At 46.5% G+C, this 26,967-nt stretch overlaps 1 pseudogene; it reads right to left on the bottom strand.

Annotated features, from left to right (window-relative positions):
- Positions 1-22,500: 22,500 nt before the first annotated feature.
- On the bottom strand, positions 22,501-24,296 carry LOC136451507 (UDP-glycosyltransferase 75C1-like; annotated as a pseudogene).
- Between the last annotated feature and the right edge of the window lie 2,671 nt (positions 24,297-26,967).

The raw sequence follows: 26,967 nt of genomic DNA, 5'->3' as shown, positions 1-26,967 counted from the left end.
AAACATAATGACAATTCAACAAAGCACCTAAATATGCACAACTCAATCATTGACTCAACTTGCGATACTATCGTTTTTATTACATAAGGGGCACAAACTCCTATACCCTAACTAAGGATCTTGAGTAGTCTAGCATGACTTCTCCATTCATCATTTTCACCAAATGCTTCTTTCAGGTTGGGTATCACTAACACTTCCTGGTGGCAGTCCGATAGTGATCTGACTCTAGCTACTTCCATGGTGTACTTGTTGATTCTTCTATGGGTAAGATTTAACATAATGTTCTTCCTGTTGGCAATGATGACACCTTTTCTTAGCTAGGTCTTTTGTGATGTCATACTCTATGAAATTGTTATTTGGTGTTTTGTCAGCTTTCTGACTCTGAAGATTCATCTTGGTTTGACTGATCTGTTTCTAGCTTGCTTGGTCTTTCGGAGTTGAAACTCCTTATAGGTAATATTCCACCCATCTATGCATACCTCAAGTGAAATAGTTTTAGCTTGAGAAGCTTCTAACTCTTTATAGTTTAGATTCATCTGACTAGGGATTAGAGCTAGATGTGACAAATCCAAATGTTGATTGCTTCCTAATACTTGCTTTGTTGAGACCTCCATTCTCTTCTTATCCATATTAGCTTCACAACTCGGGTTCACCTTAATTCCCTCTTATTAGACTTGTCCTAAAAATAGGGAAAACCAAAATGTTTACAGCACTGACTTGGATCCTAACCTCTAAGAGACTTGCTATGAACACCCTCATTATTTAATAATTTGAGTTATCTCTTACATCCTTGAGTACCACCATGCTTCCGCTACACAAACTAGAATGTAGGACACTTCATCTTCTTCCAAGCTTCTATGACTTGTCTCTTCACTGGTCCCTTTGGTATGTTGATTTGACCTTGTAACAAGCACGGTTGAAACTCCCATGTTGAGTTATTCCTTCTAGCACTTGTTGTTACATAGCTACAGGCTTCTCCTTGTTGAATGCAGTCACGGATAATGTAGCTTGATCCTCCTAATTTCTGATGCTAGTGGTTTCTTCATTATGACCCATCTATTTAGATGAAAAGAGAGGATTCAGGATAGAGACAAGGTTTTCATAACAGAATAGAGATGGAAGTGAGCATAACTTTTTGCAAATAACAAGGTTAGAGGGAAAGCAAGAAGTAAGTAGAGATGAAGGCATGCTAATACGTACAGTTCTAACTAGGCTTGCGTCCTACAGTTAGCATTGCTCGGATACCACTTTGTAGCACCCGATTTTAAAGGCAAAACTAGATACACACTATATGTGAGCCCAGGAAGTCAAATCTCACATACAGCCACAAATCAGGGTAATATCAAAAGACAATACTTATTACATAATGTATTATTAAAAGGAAAATAACCTCAGAGTATAAGACAGCAGAAAGTTGACTCCGATCCTCTGGCGAAGACTCCAAATTCACAAGGACGACTGACTAGGTTGACCACAAGCCTAACTCCTCCAAACCAGCAATCTGGTACCCATCCGGGATTTTTATCCAAATATAGAAAAGTAAAGCAAGCATAAGTACATGTCGTACTTAATAATTATATCATGGGGTTCATGAGGCTCAAAAGGCTGACACTGGTTTAACTGCAATTAGCCTTTGTTTAGCACAATTTTAGCAATTGGTTGGCATCAAGTTTATCCATAAGCCCATAAACTCATGATCAAGTAAACATGAATAATGTATAGCATAAACGATTAATTATTAACATCGTCATCCATTAGTGATCATCACTATTCCATAAGGGTCTAAGGTCGCTCGTGTCCGTGAGCACGGCTGTTATAACAGTTTTACACTCTGCAGAGGTTGTACACGTTCACTGTGAGTTGTGATTTACCCTTTCGCCCTGAGGTGATCAGCCTCTTGACCCACTACCAAGGAAGGTCGATAGAGGTTTACTATGAAGCCTTTCAAAGGTTCGTCTAACAAGTTAGGGCCGCTAAGGTTTACCCATCAATAAGCATGAACCCCCCTCCTAAGTAGTGACTAGCAAGTGCACCTACTTGGCAGACCAAGATCATACCCATTGGAGCCCCTCTTGCGCCGTAAAGGTAACCACTAATAAGCTAGAAAAGGTCCTCATACTGAGCTAAAGCCAGAGCCATATGACCCTCACTAGCTTGTACTGTAAGTCCCGGAATGATCACTTACAGATGAGTCCTTAGAGAGAGGAATCTAGAGCATTTAGAAAGTAGCTAAACACTCCAGCCCCCTGTTTCCATGTTACTAAAAAGTCATGTTTTAATGTTTATTGCATATATCATTAGTCAAGTTACAAGATCATGGTTTTGATTAAGCACTAGCAAAATTATTCCATGCAATAACCCAAAGGTATCAAGGTACAAGATATCAAATATCTAGGATATCCTTAATAGTAACAAGGTAGACACATGCAATATGAATTAAGTGATTATATATGAATAGGTAACAAGGATGGTCCCATGCTATACTTGCCTTACACACCGATCCTTCGGTAAGCTTTATTCTTTGATGTCTTTCTTCTTCTTGGATCACCACGTGTATCTCACCGACTGGACGTAATCGTAGAACACCACACAAATATCCATACACATACATGCATAGCATACAATTGCATCTATATTAGAATAGTACACCAATCATAGAAAAATAAGTAAAAGAGATTGAAACATGATTCTACGCATCGCTACGTACACACAGTGGCGAGAAGCACGCTAATCGGAGCTACAATTGAAAAGTTACAACTATCGAAAGATTTGCTTAATACGTGGAAAAGAAAACTATAGGCTTCATTTATGTTAACTTTATTAATTCATATAGACGAAAGATATTTTATAAACAATATGGATTGATTTAAGTCAATTTTAGATTTAAATTATAAAACAAAAGTAATACAACTTATATTTTATGTATAAAACTCAGTTGCATAATCATTAATCAAGATATGATTTAAATCACATTATTTCAAAAATATCAATATAGTAAACACTATTACTAACTTGTAAATCTCGTCACTACAAATCTAATGCAACTGGAACGGACTATATCGGAGTTTAAATAAATAAGTTATGATTTAAACAAGTTTTACTTTAAGTAAATAATAGATTAAATCTACTTATGAATTTCAAGTGTTGAAAACATGCCTAACAGTAGTATAAACACGTAGATAACGTAAATACGATCCTAACGCAATTCAAACGGGTCAAATCGGACTTCAAACACAAAAGTTACGCATAAAATAAGATCCAGTGGCATTCCTGTAAATATTTGAACTCAAATTTGAATTAAAATAATTAAAAATCTGAATTTAAATATATTTTGGACTGGGCACACTAATTCTGGAAAATACAGGGTCTAAAGTGAATAAAAATAGGGCGGATTTGTAATTATTTTGAACTATTTTGGATTGTGGGTTGATTCACTAAAAACCGAGGGGCTATTTTGTAAAACGGGCGTGGCTGACTGCTGGGTTGACTCGGCTGCTGACCGGGCAGCCACGTGGCAGCACGCTGTTGGCGCGGTGTGCCATGTGTGCGGTGGACGCGCGCTGACTTGGCGCGGTGGACCGAGTCCATAGTCCGCGGTGAACCGAACCGTTACGTTCTAGTCCGGGCCGTCCATCCAAGATCGTGTGGCGCAGCCGCGCAGGTGAGTGCAAGCGATTGACCGACGCTGCTCCTCGTCTCCAGCGAGGGCACCATGGCTAGCGGTGAGCTGAGCATGGCGACGGGCATCGGGGAGGCGTTCTGGACTTCCTCGGTCGAAGCCGAAAGTACGTACGTGAAGCGCAGGACTTCGCGAACTCAACGGAGCACCAAAAATGAGGACCGAGAACAAACTGAAGTGGCTTCCCACGGTGGTGCCATGACTGGTGGTTTGGAGCTCGCGGTTACGGCGTTCTAGCGCACTAATTGACGAACGAAGGGTAGAGAAGGGACGAGGAGCTCACCGAGACTCGTACTGGGGTGGTCGTGGCGTCCGGGAGGCTTCAATGGGGCGGGTCACCGTCGGCGGCGATCTGAGGAGAGAGGGAGGGCGCGGGTGAGGGCGAATCCGACCAAAACATGACCAAAAACAAGATATGGAGGTACCTACGGGCGCCGTGGATCGCTGCGGAGCTCCGGGACACCTCGGCGATGGGGATTGAGGCGTGGGTGAGGGAGATTGCCGACGGCGGGGAGTTGCTTGAGCGCGGCGGGGAAAAGGGAGAAGGAATGGGGGTTTGGCTCGGCTTTATAGGCCGGGGGTGCTGCGGCGTGGAAGGAAGGGAAGCGGGGCACGCGGGCGGCATTGGTCACCTACCTTGCTCGACGTGGGCGCGGCGTCTTGCCGTGGAAGCAGCGCCATCAACGGCGGCTGGGAAGGAAAGGAGCAGGGGGAAAGAAAGGAAAGGAAGACGATGGGAGGGCGGGTGGCTAACAAGCTGGGCTAAGGCACAGCGAGAGGGAGCGGATGGCTTGTGCAGGCGGCGTAGGCATGCGGTGAAGGGCTGAACGGGCTGCGTTGGTGGGCTGGCCGCGCACGCGTGCGGGTCGCGAACAGGCCACGTGGAGCAGCAGGCGTGCGGTGCGGAGGCAGGCCGGGAGCTGAGCTGGGCCGCTAGTGCGCGGAATGGGGAGGAGGAGGAGCAGGCCACTGAGTGGGCCAAGGCCGGGAAGACGTGGGAGGAAAAGGGCCGGACTATTCCTGTGCTGGGCTGAAAAGGGAAGAAAATAAGTTTTTCAAATAAAAATCCCTTTTCTATTTTTAGTTTTCAAATCCAAATTCTAATGTAAACCAAATGCAATTTCAAATAGAGTTTTGAATATACTTTTCAATTCCAATAAAAGTGAGAAAATTTTAGTAAGTTTTCAAAAATAACTTATACAACTTTTTAAATTCTTTTATTTCCTAATGTTCTTTTCTTTTATTTCCAAGCCATTTTTAATTTCAATTCAAAAGCAATTTTAACCAATTTTGAAATTTCAACTAAAACATCTCAACCAATAGAATCAAATGCAATGGCATGTATGCTCAAACATGTTGCTACCTTATGATGTATTTTAATTTAATGAAAACTTTTATTTTCCTATATTTCATGTGCACAAAAATTCATAAGTAAATCATTTTAGCTCTATTTCAAAAGAGGCATTTTTTTTGGGTGTTACACCTAGTTTTTCCCATTCGGATAAACCCGAAAAGAACAACTCAAATCAGAAAGGGGAAAGTGGGGTTAGGGTTAGGGTGCGTCGAATGAACCTTTCGCCGGCGCGGGAGAAGAAGCCGAGCCGGGGGCACGGGCTCGCCGGGCTCAGCCACGGAAGCGCCGCGGCTAGGCTACTTGACGGCGGCGTGCTCACCCGTTGGGGAGCACGCGCGCCGGCAAGGGGGCCGGCGACGGCGCCAAGGCTCGCCATGGCTGCCCGCTCTGCTTTCCTCGCTCGTGGCTGCTCGGTGGCTGCTGTCATCGCTGCGGCTGAGAAGAGAGAAAGAGCGAAGAGAGAGAAAGGGAAGGAGCCGAATGAGCTAGGGTTTTCAGGCCCCCGTGCGGCGTCGGGTTTTTATCCGAGCGATGGAAACGGACGACCGTCCGATGGGGAGGAACGACGCCAGATGCATGGGCCAGCGTCCCGGCCCAGGCGGGAGAGCGCGCAAGGCTGAATTTCTGGCCTAGGCCCAGGTTGCGGCCTGGGCGCGGAGGCAGCGCGCGGGACAGGGCGAGCGCATGGGCACTGGGCCGTCTTGGGCCGCTACAGCGCACGCTGCTGGCCGGGCCACGCTGGGCTGAAATGAAAGAAGAAGAAGAAGATTTTCTTATTATTTTCCAGAAGCAATTTTAATGCATAATTTTGATGAATTTGAATGATTTGATACAATTTTTTTGTGCAAATTTTATCCAACGATATTTTGCTTAGAAAAAACAGTAAATTTTTAGTGCTTCTGGAAAATAATAATATGAAAAGATTATTAATGTTTCCGCTATGCATGATAATTATTGCTCTCTTTGATTAAATTTGAACCAACGGGATAATTTAATTTTAAGAGAAATGAATTTTTGATAATTTTGATGCGATTATGATATTATTATTTTCTGACCAACGTTGTTAATAACAATATTATAATTTTGATCCATGAGAAATTGTGCATTAATTTTACTTCTGCCCAATGGTGATGTAAAATGTTTGCATGGATGAATTATAAGTTTTAATTTGACCAACGCTTGAGTTAAAGCATGAAATTTTATGTATAAATGTTTCTTACTTACTCTGGTGTGATTTCAGGAGGCAAATGCATTGTGAACATTGCCAACATCCCGACACTCAACGGAACCAATCACCGTGTGTGGTGAGAGAAGTATGAATTGGAACTTGCGTTGGGAGAGGTCGATTTTGCCATCACCTCACCGTGTCCTACTGAGCCAGAGGACCCGGTGAGAGGTGATAATGAATCTGACGCTGATTTCACTGCTCGAAAGCATGATCATGCTGAAATAAGAATGAAATATGACCTTGAACATAGGCAATGGACTCTCTCCAACTGTAGATAAGGGGCTCAATCCCTAAATGTGCTACTGCCAAAGAATATCTTGAGAAAATCAAGAGTTAGTTTACTAGGTCTACCAAGGCCACAGCAAGTTCACTGATTAAGAAGCTTGTGAATGAGAAATTCACTGGTGGTAGCATAAGAGAGCACATTTTGAAGATGAACACTACGGCATCTAAGCTAAAAGAAATGAATTTAAAGGAGGAGGATTTCCTGATTCATTTGATTTTTGCTTCTTTGCCAAAAGAATATGACACCTTTATTGTGAACTATAATATGTAGCCTGAAAGATGGGGCATAGAAAGACTCATCTCAATGTGTGCTCAAGAAGAGGAGAGGATAAAGTCCTCACAAGGTGAATCTGCTCATTTTGTGAAGGATAACAAAAGAAAGAACTTTAATGGCAAGAATTCTAAACCACAAGGGAAACCTAAGTGGGATAAGTCCTCTTCCTCCAGTTCATAGGGAAAGAAACCCCAGGATTCTGAGAATCAGCAGTATGGTGGAGCTAAAAAAGATCAGTGCAAGCACTGCTTTAAGAAGGGACACTACAAGAGGGATTGTCCAGACTTCCTAAAATCTCTGCTAAAGAAAGGTGATGAATTTATTACATTTGTAGATAAATCCTTGTATTTATGTTATGATAAATCCACTTGGTGGGTTGATTCAAGTACAACTACTCATGTTGTCAATTCCTTACAGGGGTTAAGTGGGACGAGAACCTTGCAAAGAGGAGAAAGAACGATTAAAGTTGCAAATGGAGTGCAAGCCAATGTTGAAGCCATTGGAGTTTTTTCTTTAGAATTGAATAATGGTTTTGTACTTAGACTTAAAGAAGTACTTTATGCTCCCTCTTTGCGTAGAAATTTGATAAGTGTTTCGAAACTTGATGATGATGGAATTAATTGCCATTTTGGTGATGGCAAGTGTAAGATACTAGTTAATAATAAATGTGTTGGTCTTGCCTTCCGACAAGACAAGCTTTATTTATTATCTCTTGCTGAGAATGCAAATAATGTATGTAATGAGAATGTGAATGATTCACCATCTGCGGATGTAACTAAGAAGCAGAAGAGAATTGATATTGTCTCTTCGAAATTATGGCATTGTCGCTTGGGCCATATTTCGAGGGGGAGAATAGAACGATTGGTTAAGGAATCAATTCTTCCGCACTTAGAATTTTCAGATTTAGAACAATGTATTGATTGCATCAAAGGAAAGTATGTCAAGAAAATTAAGAAAGATGCTAAATGAAGCACAGGAATTTTAGAAATAATCCACACAGATATATGTGGTCCTTTTCCTGTGAAAAGTGTGGATGGTTATGACTCGTTTATAACATTCACAGACGACTACTCTCGTTATGGCAATATTTATCCAATTAAAGAAAGATCGGAAGCATTGGATAAATTCAAAATATTTAAAGCTAAAGTTGAAAATCAGCACAATAAGAAAATCAAGATAGTACGATCAGACCGAGGTGGAGAGTACTATGGGCGACATACCCCATATGGCCAAATTCCTAGACCATTCGCAAGGTTCCTATAGGAAAATGGCATAGTTGCTCAGTACTCCACACCGGGGGAGCCTCAGCAGAATAGAGTGGCTGGATAACATGATCAGGGGGAGCGTGGTAGCATGAGAAATCAGCCTACAGGAGAAGCGGGTACATGTACCCACTCTGATGGTTGAAGAACCATTCTTCACGCTACCTGCTGCTGTTGCACCGATAGTGCAGGACACTATAGTGCCAACACCTGTTGCAAGTTCTCCTGTGGCGACAATGAATGAACATGAGGAACCTGTCCTTGAGGAACCTATCCTTAAGAAACCTATAGAACCAAATGTTGCACATGAGGAAGAACAACAACAGCCCAATGTGGAACAAGTGCCAGAGGCATCTAGAAGGTCTCAAAGAATAAGACGATCAGCTATTACTGATGACTATGAAGTTTATGAAACAGAAGAATATCAGATAGGGGATGATCCCACCTCATTTGAAGAAGCCATGAGAAGCGACCACTCATCAAAGTGGCTTAAGGCCATGGAAGATGAATTGAAATCAATGAGTACCAATAAAGTTTGGGACTTAGAAAATATTCCTAAAGAAGAATGGAAAGTACATATTCCTAATTTTGTATGTGGATGATATCTTGCTTGCTAGTAGTGATATCAATCTACTAATGGAAACGAAGAAATTTTTGTCCTCAAACTTTGATATGAAAGATCTCGGTGAGGCCTCGTTCATTTTGGGAATAGAGATTCACCGAGACAGGAGAAAAGGGATTCTAGGATTATCGCAAAAGGCATACATAGAAAAGGTCTTGAAGAAATTTAGTATGCATGTGTGCAGTCCTTCACCTGCTCCTATAGTCAAGGGCGATAGATTTGGGGAACATCAATGTCCCAAGAACCAATATGAAATTGACTGAATGAAAGAGGTACCGTATGCTTCAGCTGTTGGAAGTTTACAATATGCTCAAGTGTGTACATGCCCTGACTTAGCTTTTGTTACTGGGTTACTTGGCAGATATCAAAAGAATCCAGGAATTGAACATTGGAAATTAGTGAAGAAAGTCCTGCGTTATTTGCAGGGTACGAAAGGCCTCATGCTTATGTATAGAAGATCTAATTCCCTATAGATAGAGGGGTATTCAGATTCTAATTATGTGGGAGATGAAAGAAAATCCACGTCAGGATATGTATTTACTCTCGCATGAGGGGCTATATCATGGAAAAGCTCCAAACAAACCATAACTACATCCTCGACAATGTATGCCGAGTTTGTAGCATGCTATGAGGCAACGGGGTAGGTGAATTGGCTGAAGAAATTCATACCCGGATTGAAAGTGATTGATGATATAAATGAACCACTGAGATTGTATTGTGATAACAATCCAGCGGTACAGTACTGCTTACAACAATAGGTCAAGTGGTGCTACCAAACACATTGACATAAAGTACTATGTTATGAAAGATAAAGTTCGGGATCATATAATAAATCTTGAGCATATAAGTACAGAGAAAATGCTCGCGGATCCTGCTCACAAAGGGCTTACCACCCAACGTGTTCAGAGAACACGTAGCCGACATGGGTTTAAGGGAAAGCCTAAGATTCCCTGAACATACGAAGGGCCCAAAGAAAGTTTACATTTCAAAATAGAGAAGTGTATTGTGGCTGTTAGTCCAACGGCACTAATTGCTGTGATGATGGGACAGTTCTATGCACTAATCTATGATGAAATAGGATGGAAGCAAGAAAAATATGAATTGAAAGTTTTGAGTATGAAATTAAAGAACAAAGAATAGATGAGAGATCAAGGGGGAGAATGTTAGGTTTGATCTCCCACCAGTTAGGCCCAACGGCCTTTTGGGCCTTGTTCTCAGTGCCCTGATCAGGGGCGCCCAACCCTACATGGTTGGTGGGCCCCCGTCGCACAGCGCTATAAAGGAAAGGTAGGGGGCGGGGCTCGAGGTACGAGGTTCACCGCTGCCGCCAGTCACCCCACCGACATCCTAACCCTAAACCCGATCTTGAGAAGGGGCGCTGCTAGCAACGGGAGGCACCACCAACGCCGACAATGCCACCCCGACACACACACCGCCGCCAAGGACTGCTATAGCGCCGACTCCTCCCTCTCCACCGAACGTAGCTGCCGGCGCAGCAGATGGCATCCGCCAACGAGATCCTGGCTGGTGCTTCGACCACTATGGCTTTTGATGGTCTGCTACCTATCACCCCCTTTCTCTCTGTCTCTCTATAGATCCCGAACACCTATTCTATTCCTATGCTAAATATCCCGATCTGATGAATATGCCTAAACTGGAATACAACATTCTCGGCGAGGTCAATCGCGTTCGCGTGGTTGATAACCAACGGAGCAGTGGTGTAATGGTTGTGGGGGTCTGAATCAATCTTGGTTCAAAGCCTAGATCATGAACGTCGAGTCTCCATCAATCGACGCTATCATACCTTTCAGAAGATCAGGCCTAGTCTACATCAAGCGGCCTTAGCGGCGACAGTTGCAGCAAAACAACATCTGTTTCATGAGGAAATCAAGAACTAAACAAAACCCAAACCCTAAGGAGAGCGACGGCTGGTATTTATAGAGTCTTGGGCGTCACCCCCCTAGGATGCGGCCCCTAATGGGCCCAACCACGATACACGGTCCAACGGACCAAAAGACTGATGTTGCAGCACCCTGACAGATTCTGGACGCTGACTTGTTTCGATGATTCCTAGTAGATTACGAAGGCCTTTTGACATGAAACCAATTGGAGTTGGTTTCCTTATCCAATTAGCTTTCCATCCATATGTGGATCATCGAAAATGGAGTCCAGAATGCATCCTAGGGTGACCAGTTTAAGGCAGACTGGTCCTAGGAGCCCGAACCGGACTCGAACTTGAGTTGGACTCGGCTTCCACCACGAAAAAGATGAATTGGATGCCCATACTGGAGCCTCCTCCTCTACTTGGCTTGTATGCGATGAAGTAGTGATGTCCTCATCAGGAGAACCCTAGGGTGAAGCATTGGGCCTAATGTACCCCTAGTCAGATGACTCCCTGAGCTGTTTCTTGAGTTCCTTCAGCTCGTCAACCGACATGCGGTAGGGCCTCTTAGCAATAGGTCTCATACTAGGCAGAAGGTCAATCACTAAACTCCACATCCTAGGTCTAGTGGCATACCTGATAGCTCTTTGGGGAACACATTAGGGTGCTCACATACTACGGGCACCTCCTTGACTGACTTGGCTTTCAAGGCACACAACATGGAAACCGTCTTCTCAAGTTTGGGCTCACATTGGATTACGTGACCACTCGGGTGCTGTTATCTCCACATACCATGGTGAGCAAGATATTACTCCCTTGTATTGAGTCAGCCAATCCATCCCTAGTATGACATCCAGTCCATCAGAGGAAAGCAAGGTAAGATTAGCTAGAAAAGGGTGACCCTCAATGGTGATGTTCACTCCCTGACATCTCTTGGTGCATCTGATGTTGCCCAAAGGTGAACTAGTGTTTATGGCACTCTTCATGGAGTTATGGGTAGGTTATTCTCTCGTGCAAACTTGGTAGACACATATGAACATGTAGCACCAGAATCAAATAACACTGTAGCCTTAGACCCATGCACTAAAAATATACCGTACACCAGATCAGGGGCGTTCTAGACATCCTCCATAGTCAGGTGGGTGAGACGACCACGGGTTGGTCCCACGATGGGCTTGTGTGGTGCACCTTGAATAGAAGCCTGTCTTGCTAGGGTCGAAGCAGGTGGTGTAGCATTCTTCATGGGGCAGTCAGTGACCTTATGGCCTGGCTAACCATAGCCAAAGCAACTAAAGGGCACGCTGCCTGTGGTGGTGGGTGCAATGGTCTTTCACATGTTAGGGCTCTGAGCAGGGTGACTCTAAACAGGGCGGTGGTAGTTGGCGGTGTGGGTACCACCTCCACAGGCTTGAAGTAGGTGCGGCTCCCTAGACAGCATGTGGGCAAGGCTAGTGAGGGAGCATGAGCACATGGCCTCTAAGATGCCAAGGCGTGAGAGGTGCTCTTAGATCGGCGCTTCTTCTCCTTATAGGGGGCGTCAGCCTCTAGATGATCCCTCTCCATCACTAGGACCTTGTTAATCATCTCTCGGAGGGTGTAGCAGGTATGCCCTAAGAGGGCCACCTTGAGGCATGTGTTAAGACCCTTCTTCAAGAAGTACATCTTCTTCTTCTTCTTGAAATCTATCTCACCAGGGAGCGTACCTCATCATGTGAGTGAAGCAGTTGGCGTACTCCTAGATCTTCTAGGATCCCAGGGAAATGTTGCGAAACTCTTCCACTTTGGCATCCATCACACCCTCGGGCACGTGGTGCTCCTAGAAGGCTTTGGTGAACTCCTCTCATGAGATGTGCGCAGGGTCAGCGTGGGTGTCACATTAGATGTCCCACCACGCACGTGCAGTGCTAGTGAGCTAGTGGGCTGCGACTCCAACACACTCCTCATCAGAGCAAATGGTTAGGTCCAGCTTCTTCTCCATCTCATGCAGCCAGTCCTTGATGGTGATGGGGTCATCATCCGAGCTATCGAAGGTAGGGGGCCTCAGCTTGAGGAAACCCTCCAACTTCCTCTAGAAGTCATTGGGCAGTCCCCCATTGCGGTGCAATAGCCCCTCAGCCAGTGTCACCATGAGACGTGTCTGGCAATTCATCACCTTAGACAGAAGTGGTGGTGGTGGTGGTGGAGCATCATCGCCCCTAGGTGGAGTGTCCTCCCCCTCAGGCTAGGTTGTGCCTGGCTCCTCCAGGATGGGCTCCTCCATGTGCTGCTCTCTAGCAGGTAGTATCTCCCCCTCGAGGTTGAGGGCAGCATGGGCAGCATCACATCTTTCTCCATGCCCACAGCCATGGCCATGACCACGACCAGCGGGCACGGGGACGTAGAGTGATGGTTTAGACGTTCTGAGCGGTGACACGACATCTTTGCTGCAAATGTTAGGTTACAAGTTATTATCAAGTGGTTGGATGATTTATTAGCAATTTAATTAATAATTTAATTCTAGCCATACACTCAAACAAAGAAGTAGGAACAACCATAAGAAGCATTAAGATCCAAACATTCATTACATGAGTTTATTATATGGCGATGTCTCCAGCAGCTACACTAGAAACTCATAGGGAATCGCACTACACACAGGTAGGCTCTAAAAGATGGACATTCTACTCTACTCCTAAAAGTGAGTCATGTCTCATAGCCACATAGGGCTCATCATCAACACTATGACTACTATATTATTAGAGCATCACCAGGAAGCTAACTCTGACTAGGTGGTGGTGAAGTGCTAGCATCCATCTCCTGGAGCTCTGCATCAGTGCGGTGCATCCTCGAGATGTACTCTAGGGCCTCAGGGTAATCCTCAGAAGGGCATGCCTTCATATTGAGCTTAGTGGGCTCAACCCTGAAGGACTCCTTGTGTGGCCTCTTACATGACTTAGGGGGTAGGAACTTCTACATCTCCTTAAACTCCTTGACTCACCTAATGTCAGCGTCAACCCATGCCTGGCTTATCCTATCTGCCCTATCCTTCTGGAACTCCGCATACTTCATGTACTCAATAAGGTGGCGCTGGTTGTGAGTGGTGTTAATGCTCAACTAAACCACTTCCCTCTCCAACATGTTGCAACGGCTCTCCAGCATCATCTTCCTAAAACCATACCTCTTCTCCATCTCAATGTGATCCCTTAGGCACCTCTTCTTGCGCTCGAGGGCATCCTCAAGCTCAAGCACCTTGTAGTCTAAGTAGTCATTACAGAGCCCAAAGTCTCTAGCCTTGTCTCTCAGATCTCCAATCTCCTCCTTTAGCTTGCTCTCACATGCCTTGTAGTAGGCCTCCATGTGGTCGTAGCCCTCACGCTCCACACGAATGGTCTCCTTGAGTACTTCCTTCTTCTCTTCCTTTAGGAAGGCCTCATCAGCCTAGAACAACATGTCCTGGTATCGATGGTTCTAGCGACTTGACCTCCATGATGTACCTGTCCTGGCAGAGGACGTACTATCCAGACACCTAAAGGCAAGGGCCCTCCTCAGCATAGACTAGTCTACTAAGTGGCCAAGACCTACCACCTGGTACTCTAGGTAAGGTCTAGGGCTCAGGGAAGCAAGCGGTATGGTCCCCTCCTAAGGAGCTCGTGGGCGTCACACATCACATGGCGAAGGGCCAAATGCAAAACAGACTGGACACATGCTGCGATGGAGGTCTCCACCTATAGCTCCTAGGAAGGCATGCAGCTCTAGCAAGGTCTCACTCAGCAAGAACCCTGAGGTGGATGACGATGTGGCCCTATAGTCCATCCAGTCCTAGCTTCGCCACTGATAGACGTACTCGACCTGCTCGATAGGGACACCAAGCTCCTCGAGGACATCATTGAGCATCTAAGCAAAACCCTAGTAGCTCAGATCATCGACTGAGAAGCTCAACTGTTGGTGCCATCTACAAATCGGTCCATAAAAAGGGAATCAACAGACTAGAAAAAGATAAGCCATGCATAAAAGGATGCAAGGTCGGTACATATAATCGAAAAAGACTAAGTTCCACTCCTATTTCTATTGTCCAATCCTAAGGGTCTTGTCCTAGGCTCAAGTATGGCTCCAATACCAAACTGAAACTGATCCTGATTTCCATGAAGGAAAATCCATAGATTCGAAGTATAACATGATAGTCCTAGGTGATCATCCCATCATAGTATCAAATAACAGTCGATATCATGGTCATACATCGAATGCATGTCTTAAAGAGAGTACAAATAGCAAGGTTTACTCATTATTTCATCGCCACTTGGCAAAATCACTCAGCTTCAAGTAGAAAGGCAGCGGGCAGTCGACTCCATTCTCTCAACCAAACTTGAGCGCAGGAACAAGACCTCTAATCCTCCCAACCATCTCCCTAGTAGTCGTACTCAGGCCAGAACCTATCAAACAATTATTAGTACGATTTGTACTGGCCACTAGCTATCCACCCTATGCTTTGCGTTTGCTTGGGTAGAGCAAAATACCTATTTGTGGTTGTAGTTTTCCTATGCGAGTATGCCAAGTCTTAATAATAATTCATCAAGTTTCAACCCATCTAGTAGTAGTGTCACCTGGCCTACCTAGTCAGCATCCATCCCCTACCCATTCAGTGATGAGTGGCATGCACGTAGGGTCCTATGATCTGGTTCTCTCGACATACCAATCCTTAGAGGGGACCGGACCGAATATCTTCTCAAAGGGGATAACCAACACCCCGTGCCTCGACAGGCACCTCCATCCCGAGGCTGCATCCCACAAAGACACTCCACTCTAGGATCTCATCTCACATGCACCCACCTGGCAAGACTCATCCAACGACTCGACGGCACTAGTTTTACATTTTTTTGAGGTTGTATGAATTTTCTAAGTATAAATCATTTTCTAAAAAAGAAAAAGAAATGAAAAAACTAGAGGCTGACATGTGGCAACATGTGATTGGGCTGAGGCGGTTACGGTCACTGACAGGTGGGGCTAGGTCATCGGTCAGCGCTGACCGGTCAACGATCAACGTTGACCATGCTTAATTGGGCCCAATGGGCCGGGTCATGGGCCTGGGTTGGGCCGGTCTAGGCCAGGCCAGGCCCTGAACACATGTCACGTAGGTAGGCAGCCACATGGCGCAAGCGGGCCGGTACTGGGCTCGGGTCCACGGGGCTAGTCCACGATGGACGGCGCCGTGTGGGTCTATGGACCGTAGGCATGGTCCTGCGGTGGACCGCGTCCACTCCTTCTCTCTCTCTCTCTTCGGTCTATGGTGCACCAGGTGCACGCAGGGGGTAAGGCGAGGGCATAGCTGCCTCCCCCTCTCTTCTATTTCTCACGGTGGCGCCCTTTGCCGACAGTGAGCTCGCTCGGTCGCATGATACGGCGGCCTAGCGGGGCGGGTAAGGGGCTCTCCGGCTGCATGGGGTCACGGTGATTGCATCGAGGGGCTACAAGCGGTACCTTGGGGCTCGACGTGGTCGACCATGGCAATGCGGCGGCTCGTGGCGGCATAGGGACGATAGTGAGGTGCTCTAGGCAACGGTGAGGCTCTAGGGAAAGCTCCATTAGTTTCCCTCCGCACCACGGAGGACACGGCTTTAGGCGAGGCGGCCACGACGACAATGGCTCGACGGTGAAGGCAAGCGGCGGCGCGGTGGCCATGGCCTCAATTGGAGCCTAGGTGGCTCCTTTCCTTTGATTGGAGTCACCAAAGAGCCAAAGGGCTCAGCCGGCGATGACCAATGGGCACAGTGGAGTCCGCTCTATAGCGAGGGCACGTGGATGGAACTCCGTCGAGCTTCGTGGCCTCAACGGACCAAGGCAAGGCGAGGGCTTTTCCTCCAACTGACTAGACTGCAGGGGTGCGCGGGGTCTAGGCGAAGCTCGATGACCAGGTCTCGTCCCGCGAGCGCGACTGGGTTCGGTCGAGATGGTCACTGGCACGACGGCAGCATGAGCGCGTGGCCGCACCGACGTCGCAAGGTGACCAGCGGCCCCTGAGGCTTCTCTTCTTCATCTATCTAGCGCACATCGTCTCCATCGGTGAGGAAAATCTCATTGGGGTGGTTGCGCTACCTCTACCGGTGGGGTAAGGCCGGAACACGGCAGTGCCATGGGTGGCCTCGGACCATGGCGAGCGGTGAACGATAGGGAAGGGTAGAGGGGGTACGTGTAGGGCGGATACGGCCTCTAGGCTAGGGTTTTGGGAGCGCGGGGTGGTTGCGTGCCCGCTGGTGCCCCCAATTTCGGACGACGACGGTCAAGGCAAGGACGAGGTGGCATCAGCGGTGTGGGGCTGCGATGGCGACGTCACGCGACGTGGGTGCGAGCTGGAGGTGGGCGCAGGCATCATGGATCATGGACGTGGCGCACATCCGCGGGTCCGTGACCATCGGCTCGAGGGTGAACGACTGCGAGCAGCGGGGGACCGGGCGACCAACGGCCCTAGCTGGGTTGCACAGATGAAGCAGGCTAGTGGGCGGAGCGTGGGCACAGGTGCGGGGGCAGAGCTGGGCCGCTGCTAAGCCAGCTTGGCCACGCGGGATGCTTTCCTCTTTCCATTTTCTCCCTTTTTCCAATTCCTTTTCTATTTCTATTTCTATTTCCATACTACACCTATGGTTCCTATGCATGTATACATGAGTTGCCAAGCATGTACACACCCTAGTGGGGTCCACTAGGGGTCATCTAGGGTTTTAGGGTCCAAGCCAAGGGTTGGCAACACACAAGTTATTTATAAAGGTTGAATTGATTTTATTACATCACATAAAATCACGAAGAAGCAACTCACATGTTCAATTAAATGCAAAATGCTCAACCATGCTACCTTGGGTTCTACTTGTGCAACTATAAGGGTGGTTTCCTAGTATGCACACTCACCATGTATGGGTTTTGTTAAAAAAAATTTAAGTTCGGATTTTTGGGTTATTGAAAAACCTAGGTTGTTACATAAATGAATGGCACAGTACAGGATGTAGTTCCTGTGCCTCTTTGAAACTGACATGTGGCTCCCCTGGTACATCTACATACTCTCTAGTTTTCCCCGCTAAATGGATGCTGCACAGTCAAAAAATACACCCTACCATAAGCTAAGATAATATAATAATGTGATGTGAATGAAGACACGAACACGAGTGTTCGTGCCACATGTATTGCCCATTTGAATTCTCCACCAAAAAAATGGGGGCTAAATTGTGCCCAGAACGACGTATGGCACCAATGAATTTAGGCCCCGTTCATGTGCCCTTAAATCCGACTTGATCTGCTTCTTTTTCATTCAGAACAATGTTTTCTTCTCATAAATTCCTCCAGATTCTTCTAGAATCCCTACCCGTTCGTTTGGAGGAATTCTGGAAGAATCTAAAGGAATTTGTGAGAAGAAAACACTGTTCTGGATGAAAAAAAAAAGCGGATCAAGGAAATCCACATCCATGTGTGGCAGGCTGGCAGCAAGACGGATTCTTGCCTTGTCTTCCGGTGGGTAGGCCAAGATGTGTATAACACGCCACACAAAGGGCATGTTTGATATGGTGCATGTTCGTTTGATAGTAAACTGATCGTAAATTTTCAGTCCAGAATAGTATTTTTCTCTCAGTACCTAAATTAATTCAACATTAATAATCCACAGTTATATATGATCAGTTTTGCAACCGAACAGGCTAGGGTGGCACGTCTCGTCGGTCTGCCCCAGACCAGCCACGACCAGGCCCAGAGAGAACAAGTGCTCTTGTTTGATTCACTGGACCAAATGAGCCATGCTGTGTAGTGTGCTTGTTTTACCTGTACCAGTGGATATGGCTACCTTCATCTAGGAAGAGGTAGCGTTACCACCCATCCTACCCTTGCTCTTTACTCAGTCATTTCGTCGAACACATGCTATGCCACCCATTCTGCTCGCTGCTCGCCCTCGGCCACCGCGTCCTGCTCGCCTGCGCCGTCGCGATGCCCTGCTCGCTGCTCGCCCGTGCGGCCACCGCGTCCCACTCGCCGGTCGCCTGCGCCGCCGCGGTGCCCTGCTCGCTGCTCGCCCGCGTGGCCACCGCGTCCCGCGCAGCCAACCACGCCGCGTTGCACGCGTAGCCGCGGCAGCTCGCAGTCGCACAGGCACAGCGCGGCGACCACCTCCATGAAGGCGGCGGCGGACTCGGCGCTGGCGCTGACGGCGCGCGGCCAGACGCGGTGGAGCCGCATCATCCTGCTGGCCGGCGCGGCCTGCCGCCGCCGCCGTGTGCTCGTCAAGGCGGGCGGCAATGGAGAAGAAAGGGAGCGGTGGGTGAAAGAGACGGAGTCGGGAGGTGACTCGAAGCCGCACGCGAGCGCTCACTCCAGCCGGGCCGCCGAGAAACGGAACTTTTCTTCGTTGCTTGGGAGCCATGAGAGAGAGCGTATTTTGCAGCTGGTGAGCCGGGCTCGGTGATAGACCAAATGAATCAAACAAGCGATGTTGCAGCCCAGGAGCGCAGGGACACTCAGGGCTCCATATCAAACGGGCCCAAAGCCTCTATACAGGTCACGTCCGCACCTGCTGTTGCGAAGCAGGACATACTAGACCAGCACACCTTTCAAAACTAAAATCATCTCTACTTTTCTCTTTTCCGTACTTCCCTTCACATACCGTTAGAATTCCTTTTGTAATAGTAGCCTACGCTTACCTCTCATTGCCATCTTCCTCGTCCCTTGTGAGACTTGATGGCGACGATGCTGTGTGATAGGGTGGGGCCGTGGGGGAGAACAAGGCAAGGGAGGGGCAAAAGAAAATATCCTTCATCAGGCAAAAATGGTAGAAAACTATAGAACATTATCTCTCCAATGGTTGGATAAGAGTGATAAAAAAAATTTCCTATCAACATATCCTCATTTCTCAGTTAAAACAACAAGTTCCGCTGCAAAAAGTATAAAATGTTAATGGACTAATCCCTGTGTTCTCTTGAGTGTGCACTATCTAGAGTGTAGACAAAAAAAAATGTTAATATTAGCATTACTGAATTATTTCCGACCAATTTCCTTTTCTTCATGTTAAGAAACATTGGGATTAGTAGGATAAATACTGCACAATTAATCACAAAGAAATGCACATCACAGTATAAAACTGAAACAGCCGCAAGAAATGCATGCCACAAGAAAATATAGAAAATCCAAAGGGAAAATCTAAACCACGGCAAGAAACGCATGCCTCCCAGAAAAAGGTAGGAAATCCATTAATAAACGAGAGCTTATTGAAATACACATGAAAGCATAGCGTCGTTAAATCGTAAATACATCTAGAAAAATATGAGCACCCACGCCAAGTCGAGAACTTTAAACCCGGTTAGGACAAGTTCCACCAAAAAAAAATCCAACCAACTGATCTATCATCAGTTCCAACATATACATCTAAATAAATCCTTATTGAAAATTTTCATGCATTCTCGATCCCTGTAGGAGCTGTAAATGAGAGCAACTTTAATCAGTTGTTTTCCCGTTCTTGTGTATCGATAATTCATGTTCCAAACAGATTCTAAAGTCTAAACTATCTGGTCTCTTATGGTCTACAGCTGGTCTAGACGTCTAGTTCAAACAAAATGTGCTTGTCAAGTGGATAGAGACTCCTCCCTGGTTCCATTATTCACGTAATGCCGATAGTTCACCTGACATGGTCATAGTAATTAACATTCGGAGTCAGAATTCTATAAAATACGCAATATATATTATCACGTTGACATCGACTTATGATGGAACATGAATTGGAGTAATCAAATTGACCTGGATGCTCGTATTTTTTTAAATCTAATTCAGGTTTTAATGGCACTATTATTTTATTGCCAGGTGATGCGTCTATCGACAACGCGATGTCTACATTGACTATCAATTTTAAGATGTGTTGGTCTAGAATTTCAAAGGCACTCATAGAGGTAGGGTGTGTATATGCTTGTATCCATACACTATCGGAGATCGGCTCTTTGCCGAGTGCCAGGTGGTTTGCCGAGTGTTGTTTTTCGGACACTCGGCAAAGACGCCTTTGCCGAGTGTTTTTTTTACACTCGGCAAAGAGGCTCTTTGCCAAGTGTTTTTTTAACACTCGGCAAAGAGTCTCTTTGCCGAGTGTTTTTTTTTGACACTCGGCAAAGAGCTTTTTTGCCGAGTGTTTTTTTTTTTTTTACACTCGGCAAAGAAAATTTCAAAGCACATTTTGAAGCAGTAAATTAATTCAAATGAAAAGGTTTTCAACTACAAAGTTGTATAACTCATCAAGATATACAATGTTTGTTTTAGGCCTTTTCTTCATACGACAAAGTAAAAATAAATTTGTTCACAAATCTAACATATCTCTCTTGTAGTTTATGAAACTACAAGAGAGATATATAAGATTTGTGAACAATGTTAGAACGACCATGTCGGATGAACCAATGATCAAACAACCAAAATAAACTCTGTAGATCTTGAAAAGTTATGAAACTTTGTAATTGGCAACTTTTTGATTTGAAAACATCTTGTCATGCAAAACTGTGTTTGAATTTCAAAATTTTAAAATTCGAACTTTTCAAACGACCTCGGATGAAAAAACAACCAAAATAAACTCTGTAGATCTCGAAAAGTTATGAAACATTGTAGTTGACAACTTTTTGATTTGAAAACATCTTGTCATGCAAAACTGTGTTTGAATTTCAAAATTTTAAAATTCGAACATTTCAAACGACCTCGGATGAAAAAACAACCAAAATAAACTCTGTAGATCTCGAAAAGTTATGAAACATTATAGTTGACAACTTTTTTATTTGAAAACATCTTGTCATGCAAAACTGTGTTTGAATTTTAAAATTTTAAAATTCAAATTTTGTAAACGGCCTCGGATGGAAAAACTTCCTAAACTAAAAGTGTAGATCTCGAAAAGTTATGAAACTTTGTAGTTTACAACTTTTTTATTTGAATTCATTTATGGCCTCAAACATGCAATTTACACTCGATTTAGTATAATATATTGGGAACTAAAACGGAATCCAGACACAAGTCAGAGTGTGGTGTAGTGATAGAGGAGGTACGTGCACAGCGGGAGGTCTTGGGTTCGAATCGTGTCGGCCGTGTAGCCATGAAATTCACGCGAAAAATGTTGGAGATGGGTGGGCGCTAGCCGGTGGGGGCCTCCATCGATAAAAAAAATTCCATTTTTTGGGTAAAAATTCTTATTTTTTTCGGGTTTTTTTTTGTTTCAACTTTGCCGAGTGTCGGGCACTCGGCAAAGGCTTTGCCGAGTGCCCGATAAAAGACACTCGGCAAAGTTGGCTTTGCCGTCACTGTTTTTGGCGAGTGCTGTTCGCCGAGTGTTACACTCGGCGAACCATTTGCCGAGTGTTTTATGTCTTTTGCCGAGTATTTCGGGCACTCGGCAAACTCAAGGAGTCCGGTAGTGATAGGAGAATTCACGCGAAAAATATCGAAGATGGGTGGGCGCTGGCCGGTGGGGGCCTCCATCGATAAAAAAATTCCATTTTTTTTGGGTAAAAATTCTCATTTTTTTCGGGTTTTTTTCGGTTTCAACTTTGCCAAGTGTCGGGCACTCGGCAAAGGCTTTGCCGAGTGCCCAATAAAAGACACTCGGCAAAGTTGACTTTGCCGTCACTGTTTTTGGCGAGTGCTGTTCGCCGAGTGTTACACTCGGCGAACCATTTGCCGAGTGTTTTATGTCTTTTGCCGAGTGTTTCGGGCACTCGGCAAACTCAAAGAGTCCGGTAGTGATAGGAGCGAGTGTGTATACATGTAAGTGAAGGTGCGTCTGTATTGTGTTTCGGGGAAAAAACATGCAAGCAAGTGACATTGTAGGACGTTATGGAGCTGGCACCATTTCAATGCTCATATACAATGAGTTTCATGAAGAACATTGATTTTTTTTAAAGAAAACACACACGTCATGAAGACATGAACATACATGTACATGATAGACGCTTAGTAATTAATTCGAATCGAACCAAATCCAGCAAGAGCAACAATGTAAGTACAGTTGTAGAGTTCCATATCCTAAGTCTTGTATAGTATCTATGCCAGCTGATGTGGGCATATAGAGCAATAATAATCATGCGACGACGCGCGCGAGAGCTAGTATGTAGCGAGTTGGCCTAGTTGTTGCCGCCGGCGATCTGCTTGGCGACGAACGCCTTGAGGTTCCTCTCCGACGAGCCGCCCTCCGACGCGGCGGCGCGCGCCTTCTCCCTCCACACGGCGGCCTTGGCGCGCACCATCTCGGAGGTGGCGAAGTCGAGGCACCTCCGCAGCTCGTCGGCCTCCAGCACACCGTCCTTGTCGCTGACGGCGGCCCTGACACCGGTGCCGACCCTCTCCACCAGCCACGCGTTGGTGCCCTGGTCCGTCCACTGCGGCACGCACACGACGGGGACGCCGCACGCCATGCTCTCCAGCGTGGAGTTCCACCCGCAGTGCGTGACGAAGCAGCCCACGGCCGGGTGCGACAGCACCCGCACCTGGTCGCACCACCCCACCACCATGCCGCGCTCCCCTCCGAGCGGCGCGGCGCCCTCGCTGCTGCGGTTGTCCTCCCGCAGCACCCACAGGAACGGGCGGCCGCTCTCGGACATGCCCCGGGCCACCTCCTCGATCTGCCGCTCGCTCATCACCGACAGGCTCCCGAACGAGATGTACACCACGGAGCCCGGCGCCTGCGCGTCCAGCCAGTCGAGGTAGCCCTTGCCGTCCTGGCTGAACAGGTCGTTGCCGCCGTTCTTGGCGCCGCCGGCCGCCTTGTCGTCGTCGTCGAGGAAGGAGAGGACGGGGCCGACGGGGACCACGTCCACGCCGTGGTCCCGAAGCGACGCCACCGCCTCGGTCTCCACGGCGTCGAACGTGTTGGCGAGCACGCTGGGGCTGTCCTCGCCGTCCAGTAGCTCGATGAGCTGGCGGAACGCGTCGACGACGAACGCGTAGGGGTCGTTCTCGGAGGTGGAGACGATGAACGACGGCAGGTCGCGGACGCGGAGCGGCGGGAGGCCCGGGAACCGGACGGTCGCCCACGGGTCGCCGCCCGCCGCGGCGATGGCCGCGTCGACGCCGTCAGTGGAGCGGAAGAAGTGGAGGTAGGCGGCGAGCACGGTGGCCGGCTGGATCCAGTACAGCGCGGCGGGCACGGCGTGGGCGCGCGCCACGTCGTCCACCCACGACAGCAGCAGCGTGTACACGACGAGCGTGACGGGCCTGCCCGCGCCGCGGAGGCTGGTCCAGGACGTCACCCAGCGTGGCGGACCCCACGAGCTTGATCTGGTCCATGTAGTGCGTGGCGTCGTGCACGGCTTTGTCGAAGCCGTCGTCGTAGCCGTCGGAGAAGGGCACGTACCACACCCCCGAGGCGTCGCGGTGGCTCTCCGGCTCCGTCTCGGCGGCGGCGCCCGGGAACATCTTGCGGAGCGCGGACACGGCCGTGGAGACGGTGACCCGCGCCCCCGTGGCGCGCAGTAGGCGGCGCGCGAGGTGGCGCGCCGGGTTGATGTGGCCCTGCGCCGGGTAGGTCACCACCAGGAAGTGCGGCTCCGGCTCGGGAGCCAGCGCCGGCGCCCCACTGACGAGCTCCTCCTCCACCATGGCCGGCATTGTGCGAGAGTCACGGAACAACAACCGTACCCCGGCTGGTGGTGGCCTCTGGCCCGGTGCTGTTGCACGACAAGCTGCTGCTGCTGGAAGCTAGCTAGTGAGAGTGAGAGGCTGATGGCTGTGGCGAGGGTGCGTGCAACGAGCGAGTGATACCGCCTATTTATACGAGGGAGAGGACGCCGGTGACGCAAGCAGTGAGGAGAGCAGCCGTCGCTGGTGGTGGTCACAAGTCACAACTCAGCAGCAGAGGGAGGAGGCCACTAGGCCAGGGCCGCCAATGCATGTGCGGTGTCAGTGGCCAGGTCCTGGTGCGCCTCCGAACGGGGCAACGGGCGAACGGCTGGAGCTGACCGCCACATGCAATGCAAGTAGGGTGCCGTTTCGGGAGGTTGAGGTGTCAGTTTCGCCTGTGGCGCCGGACTCTGTAGCGTAACGTCCTACCTGCCTCTGGGCTGTGGCAGTGTTCGTGTTGGCCTTTGCATGCCTTTCTGTTGCTCTCTTCTCTCTCGTGTGTGTTGGCGATTGCCGTCTTGCCGAGGGGATGGTGCAAATGCAATGCACGGAACTGCGTGCTGAAGTGCCATGGGGCTCTGACCGCCATCTTCTTCCTCCTTTCGAAACAAACAAGCATCAACATCTCTCTCGATAATAATAAAGGCACGAGCTTACGGTCCACTTTTTTTTTTACATAATTTGCCACATTCAAAGCTGACTTTTTAAAAGGCATATATAGGCTTACATACATGCATTGTGGACCAATTGTCCTTTGTCACATTTTTCACTGTCTTTGCACGCAAGAAAGAGAGAAGATTTTGTCCCTACGTTGCATAGTACTAGGATGTGACAAAACGTGTTTTCTAGCCCTGGCCTCCTGGGAACATATAGGCGGTCTTTGATTTGATGTGATCAATTCACAGGTACTTGTTTTTATTTTTTAGATCTAACTTTTTCAAGTTGGATCCTATAATTTTTCAAGTCGACTCTTAGCGAGATGGTATTTGTTTTTTTAGACATCAAATTTTTCAAGTTGGATCCTATAATTTTTTGACCTAATTTGTATAGTACATATTTAGTAAGATTATTCTATTCAAACATCAAATTTTAAACTTGATTTTAAAAGTTTTAATACTCCCTCCATTCCTTAATATAAGCCATATAGATTTCTAAAGAAAATTCCAAAATATAGGATACGTATCAGCTCCCACGCCGATTAGTTTGAAAACCTTCCCACCATACATAGCACATGCCCCAACCAATCCCTTAGATTTAGGAAGTAATCTGATTGGGAGAGAGAAGATGGCCTGATTTTCCTTTTTTTTCCTCGGTCTCACTATCCTTCCCCAAGCCATGCGTTAATATTGGTGCTAAAAACTATATGGCTTATATTAGGGAACGGAGGGAGTATCACATATGAAGTGCATGAATCTTATGGACATACATTTATAAAGGTAAACTCCAAATCTTGACCAACAAGAAAAGCAAAACAAATATAGGCAAAATCACATGATAACATCTCTTTGACGCAGCAAAATCACATGGCAACATTTCTTCCATGCATTTCATTGAACACCCTTGCGCATTCCGAGAGGTTGAATATGGTATCCTAGATCAACATTGTGGATGCCACCACAAAACTAGACACCCGAACCCCAAACTTGAAAAAAAAACTAAGCTTCACTCAGATAACTAAAATCCCTCATCTCTTTCTTCTTCTCTGATGTCATCTCTCTTCTCTTGTCTCTCTTTGTCCCAAAGTTTGTATTGGCCTTTGACTTTCAGTCCTTGGACACCATCTTCCTCCTGAAACAAACATGAATGAACCAAACTCTTTCGTAAAGTCATATGATAAAAAACATTCCATTTTGTCATATATTTATACCAAATAAAAAGTATGTGTTTCTTTTCTCATATTCGTAGATACAAAATGACTTTTGAAATAAGGCATACGCTTACATTGTGGACTAATAATTATCTTTTCTCATTTTTTTCATTTATTGATGGAGTGTGAACAATCGAAGATGCTCATAGAGGTAGCATGTATGTATATGTGTTTCACAAGGGTGAGCGTGTGTGCATGTATATGAGCATCGTCTGCATTAGTACTGGAATTCATGCAAAAAAAAAGCGAACCCCAAACTTCCACAGTGCAACGATTCTTCTACACCATTGCTAGAGATCACCTTCCTCTAGCAAGCTCCACCTCCCACAATCTTAAGCAGCCATCGTTGTTCTTGGTGTAGCACATATCACAAGTGACCCTCTTCACCACTAGGGGTGGAACTAGCCCGAAAGTTCAAGGATGACAAAACGTGAGCTCTCTAGCCCAGTTGGTGAAGTACTTTCCTGGCCTCATGGGAAGATATAGATCTTTGATGTTATCAATTCATAGGTATTTGTTTTTATTTTTAGATCTAACATTTTTTAAGTTGGATATTGTGATCTACTCTTCGTGTTGGTTTTTGTTTTTAGACCCATTCTTTTTTCAAATCAGGTCCTATACTTTTTAGACTTAATCTATATGGTACATATTTCGTAAGATTACTTGTTGATTCTAACATCAAATTTTTAAACTTGATTTTAGACAGTTTTAATATCATACATGAAGCACAAAATCTTACGAACATATTTATAAAGTAAACTCCAAATCTTGACCAACAAGAAAGGCAAAACACATATAGGCAAAATGATATGATAACATCTCTTTCACCTAGCAAAATCACATGATAACATCTCTTTAGTGCATTTCAATAAGCAACCTCGTATGGTTGAATGTGGCATCCTAGAGCAACTTTATTTGTGGATGCCATCACAAATTTGG

The sequence above is a fragment of the Miscanthus floridulus genome, chromosome 5 (assembly GCF_019320115.1).
Source record: "Miscanthus floridulus cultivar M001 chromosome 5, ASM1932011v1, whole genome shotgun sequence".
Lineage (NCBI taxonomy): Eukaryota > Viridiplantae > Streptophyta > Magnoliopsida > Poales > Poaceae > Miscanthus > Miscanthus floridulus.
The sequence above is the reverse complement of the archived record's forward strand: the minus strand, read 5'-3'. Positions and strand labels throughout refer to the sequence as shown.